We start from the raw sequence: 8,827 nt of genomic DNA, 5'->3' as shown, positions 1-8,827 counted from the left end.
CTCCCTTAGGCTCTGTGCAGGTTTTTGTCCATCTGAATTTTAGACTAAGACACACAAAGGAAAATCCCCTAGCTTTTGTTTGTATATGCACAACTTGTATTTCTATTTCAAACCCCCCTGTGGCTCTGCTCAGGATGTGCTTTTCTGGCAGCCTTTCCAGATAACAGAGGAGATCCGGGGGGAGTTACATCAAAGCCTTGCTGCGTACAAATCGCTGTCCTTCTGCAATCTCTCGATAAACAGCACAGCTTCTCCTCTGCTGGAACACCTCACACTCACACTTACACTTCCCCAGGGCTTTCCCTCCCCTCCAAGAACATTCAAGCATTTCAAGCATTCAGGTCTGCAAGCAGCCTTTGTGGCAGGCTGCCCCCATCCCTCCCTCACTGCTCCTCTGCTGCATCCTCGCCCACCCCCACATGGCATCACAGAAGGAAAGACAGAGAGCTGAGGGGCTACCCTCCTGTTCTTTTTATCACCCCGAGCTGGGGACAGCCTTCTGGGTAAGGTCTGCACCTTCAGCAAACAGCTGAGCTTCACTGCCTTTCTCTTCTAAGAGCTGTTGCACAGCTCTGCATCTCCGAGCATGTCTCCCAGGACTGACAACCCCAAGGTTACTTTGCAGTCAGTGCATTTATCACTGGCAATCACCAATCTCTTCTGTCTGTTGCTCTCATCAATTAAACCCTTTGATGGTCTCAGTGTGTTCCCCCACCCTTCATCTGGTGTCTTCAGTGGAATTGCGGGATCTTAGATTTTGGGGTCTCGCAGCATCGGGGGGGGTCTCACTCTGGTGTTCATTGTTCTCCCCCCCATGTGAGGAAATGGCCTCAAGTTATATCAGAGGATGTTCAGGTTGGCTGTTACAGAAACTTCTTCACTGAAAGCTTCTCAAACACTGGAATAGTTTCCCCAGGGAAGTGGTTGAATCCCCACCCCTGCAGATGCTTAGAAGAGTTGTAGTGCTGAAGGACAGGGTTTGGCATGAGACTTGGTAGAGTTTGTGAGCTGTTGGACTGCAGAATCTGAAAGGCCTTTTCCAACCCAAACAATTCTATTATTCTATAAAACACTCACCTGCAGACAAGCTGATGAGCAACTTCCCTCTGATGAAAAGCTTCCGGAGACGGCCACCACCCTCACTAAGTCAGCATATGAAAACCATGTCCCTGCTGAACGAGTGCTCCTGCAGCCTCACTGACATTGGCACAAAACTCTGCTTGAAGGACAAGGTCATCAGCTGCACTCGCTTTAGGGAGGACTGGGGAAGGACAGAGGTGGCCACAGTTGTGCAGGATGTAAACACCAGTGATGGCACAGGCGTGGGATGTGAGGACAGTGGGACACTCACATCAAAGCTGCAAGACTCAGTGTAACTAAATGCACTATGAGGCAGGCTGCAAAGGGGAGTCTGAAAGAGAAGAGGTGAGGACTTCAGGGGACACATTTAACTTCTGGCAGCTAGAACTGACCATGGGGTACAAGGCTGAGCTGATTCAGATTTGCAGTGGGCTCAGAAAACAGCAGACTGTGGTTTAGACGGCTATAATCAGATGTCAGTACAGTCTTGTTTCCTATCAACAGCATGTACAGTTCAGAAGTGGTGAGAAACATGCTCTGCAAAAAACCCCATTTGATTGACCATTCTCTCCTGGTATTCATTATTGTTCCAATGTGATACAAATGGTCATGCTAGTTCTTACAAGGAAATGCATTCCTTGACACGTATATGCCCATTGTCTGACTGCTGGTTGATGATTTCTAATCTTCTGAAATCACTGGTCTGTTTGGGATTTGAGAGAAGCAAAAGTTGAATTACAAAATCTTATTTAAAGAAGAGAGACAAAACACATTTTAAAGTGTAGAATTCTTTGTCTACCCACCATGCTCAGCTGCATCACACACATACTTCAAGGATCTCCATCCAAAGTACAGATCCAGGAGAAAAGCCTGATTTGGCCATAGTCTGACTGATGTCAGTGGAACTGTTCTCTTGTTAACACCTTCCACCAAGCTCACATTACTCACCTGTTTTGCATTCCTTTCATATTTTCTACCAACTTCAGGTGCTTGAATGCTGACACTGCTTCTTGAACATAGATAGATGGATAGAGACCTTCAGAGTACATGTCAAAAGATATTGAGATGTATGAAGAGAGGACAAAGAAAATGTCAATCAACTGTATGGAAAGAAGAAGCAAGCTGGGGTTGCTTAGCCTGGAGAAGAGGAGGCTCAGGGCAGACCTTATTGCCATCTACAACTACCTGAAGGGAGGTTGTAGCCAGGTGGGGGTTGGTCTCCCAGGTAACCAGCACCAGAACAAGAAGAAACAGTCTCAAGCTGCACCAGAGGAGGTTTAGCCTGGATGTTAGGAAGAAGTTCTTCATAGAAAGAGTGATTGGCTATTGGAATGGTCTGCCCAGGGAGATGGTGGAATTACCATCACTGGAAGTGTTTAGGAAGAGACTGGATGTGGTGCTTGGTGCCATGGTTTAGTTGATCAGATAGGTTGGACAAGATGATCTCAAAGGTCTTTTCCAACCTGGTTAATTCTATTCTATTCTATTCTATTTGTGTCCAGGTACACGTGAGCAAAACCACACCAGCATGACAAAGAAATAAGAATTTCTTTCCCATTCAAAGCTTCCATCAGCAGGGAAGGTGCATTCCCAGGTCCCCATTAAATGCAATCAGCCTGACCAATCTTGTTTACCACGGCAGAAATGAATTATGCTGTGGTCTGGCTTCAGCTCTGAACTACTTCAATGTTGAACAAGGACAGCTTATACTCACAGAAGTCACTTGGTGGGTTGTGTGCAAGGTTCCTGTAGAGCTCAGGTCTCTGAGCCTTCTTTACAGCTGTGCTTAGCCCCAAATCAGACAGTTTCACAGCCCTGAGCTCCTACGGGGCAGCACATGCCACAGCATGGCTGCAGTGCCGGCCATTACACACCGGGTGGCAGCACTGAGCTCCCGCGGGGCGTACACGCCGCGGCACGGCTGCAGTGCCGGCCATTACACACCGGGTGGCAGCACTGAGCTGCCGCGGGGCGGTACACGCCGCGGCACGGCTGCAGTGCCGGCCATTACACACCGGGTGGCAGCACTGAGCTGCCGCGGGGCGGTACACGCCGCGGCACGGCTGCAGTGCCGGCCATTACACACCGGGTGGCAGCACTGAGCTCCCGCGGGGCGGTACACGCCGCGGCACGGCTGCAGTGCCGGCCATTACACACCGGGTGGCAGCACTGAGCTCCCGCGGGGCGGTACACGCCGCGGCACGGCTGCAGTGCCGGCCATTACACACCGGGTGGCAGCACTGAGCTCCCGCGGGGCGGTACACGCCGCGGCACGGCTGCAGTGCCGGCAATTACACACCGGGTGGCAGCACTGAGCTCCCGCGGCACGGCTGCAGTGCCGGCCATTACACACCGGGTGGCAGCACTGAGCTGCCGCGGGGCAGTATACGCCGCGGCACGGCTGCAGTGCCGGCCATTACACACCGGGTGGCAGCACTGAGCTGCCGCGGGGCAGTACATGCCGCGGCACGGCTGCAGTGCCAGCCATTACACACCGGGTGGCAGCACTGAGCTCCCGCGGGGCGGTACATGCCGCGGCACGGCTGCAGTGCCGGCCATTACACACCGGGTGGCAGCACTGAGCTCCCGCGGCACGGCTGCAGTGCCGGCCATTACACACCGGGTGGCAGCACTGAGCTGCCGCGGCACGGCTGCAGTGCCGGCCATTACACACCGGGTGGCAGCACTGAGCTGCCTCGGCACGGCTGCAGTGCCGGCCATTACACACCGGGTGGCAGCACTGAGCTCCCGCGGCACGGCTGCAGTGCCGGCCATTACACACCGGGTGGCAGCACTGAGCTGACGCGGCACGGCTGCAGTGCCGACCATTACAAACCGGGTGGCAGCACTGAGCTGACGCGGCACGGCTGCAGTGCCGACCATTACACACCGGGTGGCAGCACTGAGCACCTCCCTTGCCGTGGGCAGCAGCTGGGCCCCCATGGGGATTTTTTTTCAATTCTAAAAGCCTTTTTGAAAGAGAGAGGGCAGACGGGGGTCGTTTCCAAAGCTGTCTTACGCAGCACTCACTCCCATTCCTCCCTCTGCAGCTGCAAACCAGAGGCTTGGCTCTGCCTCACCTCACCCCAGTACTGAACAGTTTTAAAGATTCTGTGGTCCCCTCTGAGAATTTTCAGCACTTTAGGGGGGTGCCCCCAGCCCTCGGTCACCTGCTCCTCTGCTGCAGCAGCCCCCTGCCCCACGGGGCAGTATCAGTCCACCCACAACCCCCCCACTCCCTTTGATTCACCCCCAAAAGAAAGCAAACTGCCCAGCCAGCAGCTCCTTCCTTTCACAGCAACGACCGAACACTGTGTCTTTGGCCAAGACTCTCAGCCCAAAGGAAGGCCTGGCCCCTGATGAACTAAATGCAAGTGGTCTGTCTGACACCACCACAATCCTGTGAATATTGCAAAGGAGTAGCGCATGCACTATGATAATTAGACAGTTAACTGCTGCTCAAGCTTTACACAAAGTATCCTATTCAGTTTGGGATTCCACTTAACACAAAGTAAAAGTAAAAAAGCTGAGGGGGAAAGCCAACTCTACCTCTGAACTGCATCAAGAAACACTGGAATGAAGGGGGCATTTCTTCTGCTATTAATAGATGAAGATAACATGAAAACTGATGGGCTAAAGCAACAGGGCAAGATTAGAATAAAGATTAGACAGAATGGAAGATACAAAGCTTCAACTACATCTGTTTATCAGCGACTCCAATCAGATAACTTTCATTCCACAACTTTACTGGATTCAAACAAGCCAGTTGGTGAAGCGTCCTTGGTTACAGGCGGTCGACGAGGAGACGTGCAGCAGGCGGAGGCGAGGGAAGAAGTCCTGAGCTTTGCTGCAGGCTGTCCTGCGGGCTCCCCTACCGGCTCCTTCCTGTACATCACCACAGCATGAGTGGTGTGAATTTTGTCTCAAACCAGCTCATAAGACAACCTCTGCTTTTTCCCTGTGTGCCTGCATGGGTTTTGCTTCATCCTTCCCTCAGGCTCTCTGTGGCATTCGGGTGTAGAGCAAGGCTCCGGACAGCCAAACCAAACACCTGTGCCGAGGAAAAGGAAGTGGAAACACAGGCTGAGCCTGTGAGCTCCAAATGTTCACTGAGCCCCAGCAAACGCCTGTATCTGCTGGCTGCTGCCACCTCCTCCTTGCCCTCGTCCCGCTCATTGGAGGCTGTCTGGCAAAAGCATCCATCCCCACTTTCCTTGGCATTCTTTGAATACCCAGATTGGAAACCTGAGAGGTAGCGTACTAATTGGAAAGCATGTTCCAGCGTGCGTGTCTGGAGGCTGCTTTAGACAGACTGCTTTATATTATCTAGTAGGAACTTGAACTCCTACAGGAATTGTGGGGGGTTTATGACAAATTATTCCTTTTCTTTTTTTCAGGGAGGAATTTGGTTTCCCACAGCTCCTCATTCTGACACCAAAGCAGCCTGCTCCATGCCGCTGGAGGGCCGAGCCCAGACAGTGGTGGTGAATGGTGCCACAGCCAGCTGGCAGCCAGGCACTAGTGGTGTGCCCCCAAGAATCAGTACTGGGCCCCATGCTCTTTAACATCTTTATTGATGATCTGGACGAGGGCATTGAGTCCATCATCAGTAAATTTGCTGACGACACCAAGCTGGGGGCAGGAGTTGATCTGCTGGAGGGTAGAGAGGCTCTGCAGAGGGACCTCGGCAGGCTGGACAGATGGGCAGAGGCCAAGGGCAGGAGATTGAACACATCCAAGTGCCAGGTGCTGCACATTGGCCACAACAACCCCATGCAGAGCTACAGGCTGGGGTCAGAGTGGCTGGAGAACAGCCAGGCAGAGAGGGACCTGGGGGTGCTGGTCGATGGTAGACTGAACATGAGCCTGCAGTGTGCCCAGGCAGGCAAGAGGGCCAATGGCATCCTGGCCTGCATCAGGAACAGTGTGGCCAGCAGGAGCAGGGAGGTCATTCTGCCCCTGTACACTGCACTGGTTAGGCCGCACCTCGAGTCCTGTGTCCAGTTCTGGGCCCCTCAGTTTAGGAAGGAGGTTGACTTGCTGGAACGAGTCCAGAGAAGGGCAACAAAGTTGGTGAGGGGTTTGGAACACAAGCCCTATGAGGAGAGGCTGAGGGAGCTGGGGTTGCTTAGCCTGGAGAGGAGGAGACTCAGGGGTGACCTTATTACTCTCTGCAACTACGTGAAGGGAGGTTGTAGACAGGCGGAGGTTGGTCTCTTCTCCCAGGCAGCCAGTACCAGAACAAGAGGACACAGTCTCAGGCTGCGCCAGGGGAGGTTCAGGTTGGATGTTAGGAAAAAGTTCTATACAGAGAGAGTGATTGCCCATTGGAATGGGCTGCCTGGGGAGGTGGTGGAGTCACCATCACTGGAGGTTTTCAGGAGGAGACTTGATGGGGTGCTTGGTGCCGTGGGTTAGTTGTTTGGGCGGTGTTGGATTGGTTGATGGGTTGGACGTGATGATCTTGAAGGTCTCTTCCAACCTGGTTTATTCTATGTATTCTATGTGCCAGGGGTTGTGGCTGAGGCCGACTACAAATCTGCAACTGGTCCTCAGGCAAAGCAAGTTAAGCTCCCTGAAAAAAAGGAAAGAAAACAAGAGTGAGACAACCATAAAAACAAGACCTACACAAAACCCCAAAGCCATTTTTTCATGTTTTTCAGTTTTACAGTGTTCTGTATTACCTTCTTTGCTGGATATTTCTGTATACATTGTAAATTTGGTATATTGTGTATATATTAATCTGCATTTCATCCTGCTTGTAAATACGGCTTGTGCACGTTTCTGCTTCTCCTACTGAGTTAGCCGTGGTTTCTTTGTGTGTGGGGGAGAACTGAACTTTCTCTCACCACCACAATACCACTTAAAATTTCCTTCCCACTCCTTAAAAGCACTCAGGCATCACATAACAGTAACAGAACAAAAGTTCTTCTCTCTCAAAGAAGAGGGTCCCTGGGAACACAAATTCGCCCTTATACCTGTGGTGTGTTCATCCTGAGCACAGAAGAGCTGTGCAGAATCGAAGCAAATTGTACTTCAGATGGACACAGTAGGAGCTGCATGGTACCCCAAGCATTGTGCAATACTGCAAGTGACAGTCCACATGGAAGAAGGATGGGATTCTTGCACAACAGGACTGCAGCTCACTTTGCCAGGTGACATAAACAGGCGCAACATTCAGCTGAGGCTGGCCTTTGATACAGCTTGCTGTGCCTGAAGCCTACTCTGAGTGTGCTTTCCACATGAAGAACATCTGAAGGAGCAGGACAAGAAGTGAAGATACACAGCAGCACTACGTTCTGGCTGCCTTGACAATGATTGCCAAAAGGACAAAATAAGGCATTGGTAGTGCCAATTCCTCCCTGCCCAAGGCCAGAGGGATGCCTCCAGCCCCGCAGGCAGCTCCCCACGGGCACCCCCAGCCAGCTACCCGCCCGCAGACACCCCCAGCTCTGCAAAGACTTCCCGCTTCCACTCGACTCACCCAAGGGGCACACGGCAGACTTCCGGTCGGGACTGCAGACGGGCGCCGCAGCAGACACCAATCGGGCAAAGTGCAAGGTCCTGCAGCTGGGCTGGGGCAATCCTTGATATCAGTCCAGGCTGGAGGATTGTAAGATTGAGAGCAGCCCTGCAGAGAAGGACTTGGGGGTGCTGGTGGGTGAGAAGCTGGACATGAGGCAGCAACGGACACTTGAAGCCCAGAAGGCCAACGGCAGCCTGGACTGCATCCAAAGCAGTGTTGCCAGAGATGGAAAGAGGGGATCCTGCCCCTCTGCTCTGATGAGACCTCACCTGCAGTGCTGTGTCCAGCTGTGTAACCCCTAACACAGGAAGGACATGGACCTGATGGAGAGGGCCCAGAGGAGGGCCACAAAAATGATCAGCGGGCTGGAGCAGCTTTGCTGTAGGGACAGGCTGGGAGAAGAGAAGGCCCCAGGGAGACCTTAGAGCTGCATTTCAATATCTGCAGGGGACCTACAGGAAGGCTGGGGAGGGACTGCTTAGAGAAGTCTGAATCTCTTGTGAGAAACCGTTCTATTTGGATTTCATAAGGGCAAGGTGGGCGCCAGTGTGTGCCGGCGGGGTTCGACCCTTGGGCTGGTTGTAGTCTGAGTTGTGTAGGATGTGTACTGGGAGAAGAGTGGCGGGGAGCCAGGCGTGGGAGACTGGCTGGCTGGGGGGGACAAGGTCATGAGTGCAAGCACTGTCCCGGCCCCGACCACAGGCGGGACTGGGCCTGAGGGGTGGGAGCGTGCCTGGGAAATGCAGAGGGATTCGGACAGACGAGTACGTGCAAGCTCGACGTCTGTCTAAGCTCAGCTCCTGTGGTTATGGCGCTCTCGGCCAACCTGCTCTGCGCCCAGCGCTCTCTGCCTTTATTTGATAATAAACTGCTTATATTTACAAGTGAGCTTGTTTCTCACACTCTCTTTTAGTTTCAAACCATCCCCCCTTGTCCTGTCACAACAGGACCAGCTCAAAAGTCTGTCCCCAGCTTTCTGCAGCCTCTTTAAGTATCAAAAGGCCACCAGAAGGTCTCTGTGGAGCCTTCTCCAGGCCGTACAAGCTCAGCTCTCTTGGCCTGGTCTCACAGCTCATCATTTTTGTGGCCTCCTCGAGCTCCACTCCAGCAGCTCCGTGTCTCCATGGCTATGCTCTGATGAGGACTCCAGAGCTGAAGCCAGCACTGCAGGACTGGGCATCTCCAGGGCCATGTCCCAGCCAGTGAGGGGCATGCAGCGGG

Source organism: Dryobates pubescens, chromosome 5, assembly GCF_014839835.1.
Source record: "Dryobates pubescens isolate bDryPub1 chromosome 5, bDryPub1.pri, whole genome shotgun sequence".
NCBI lineage: Eukaryota > Metazoa > Chordata > Aves > Piciformes > Picidae > Dryobates > Dryobates pubescens.
Note: the sequence above shows the minus strand (reverse complement) of the source record.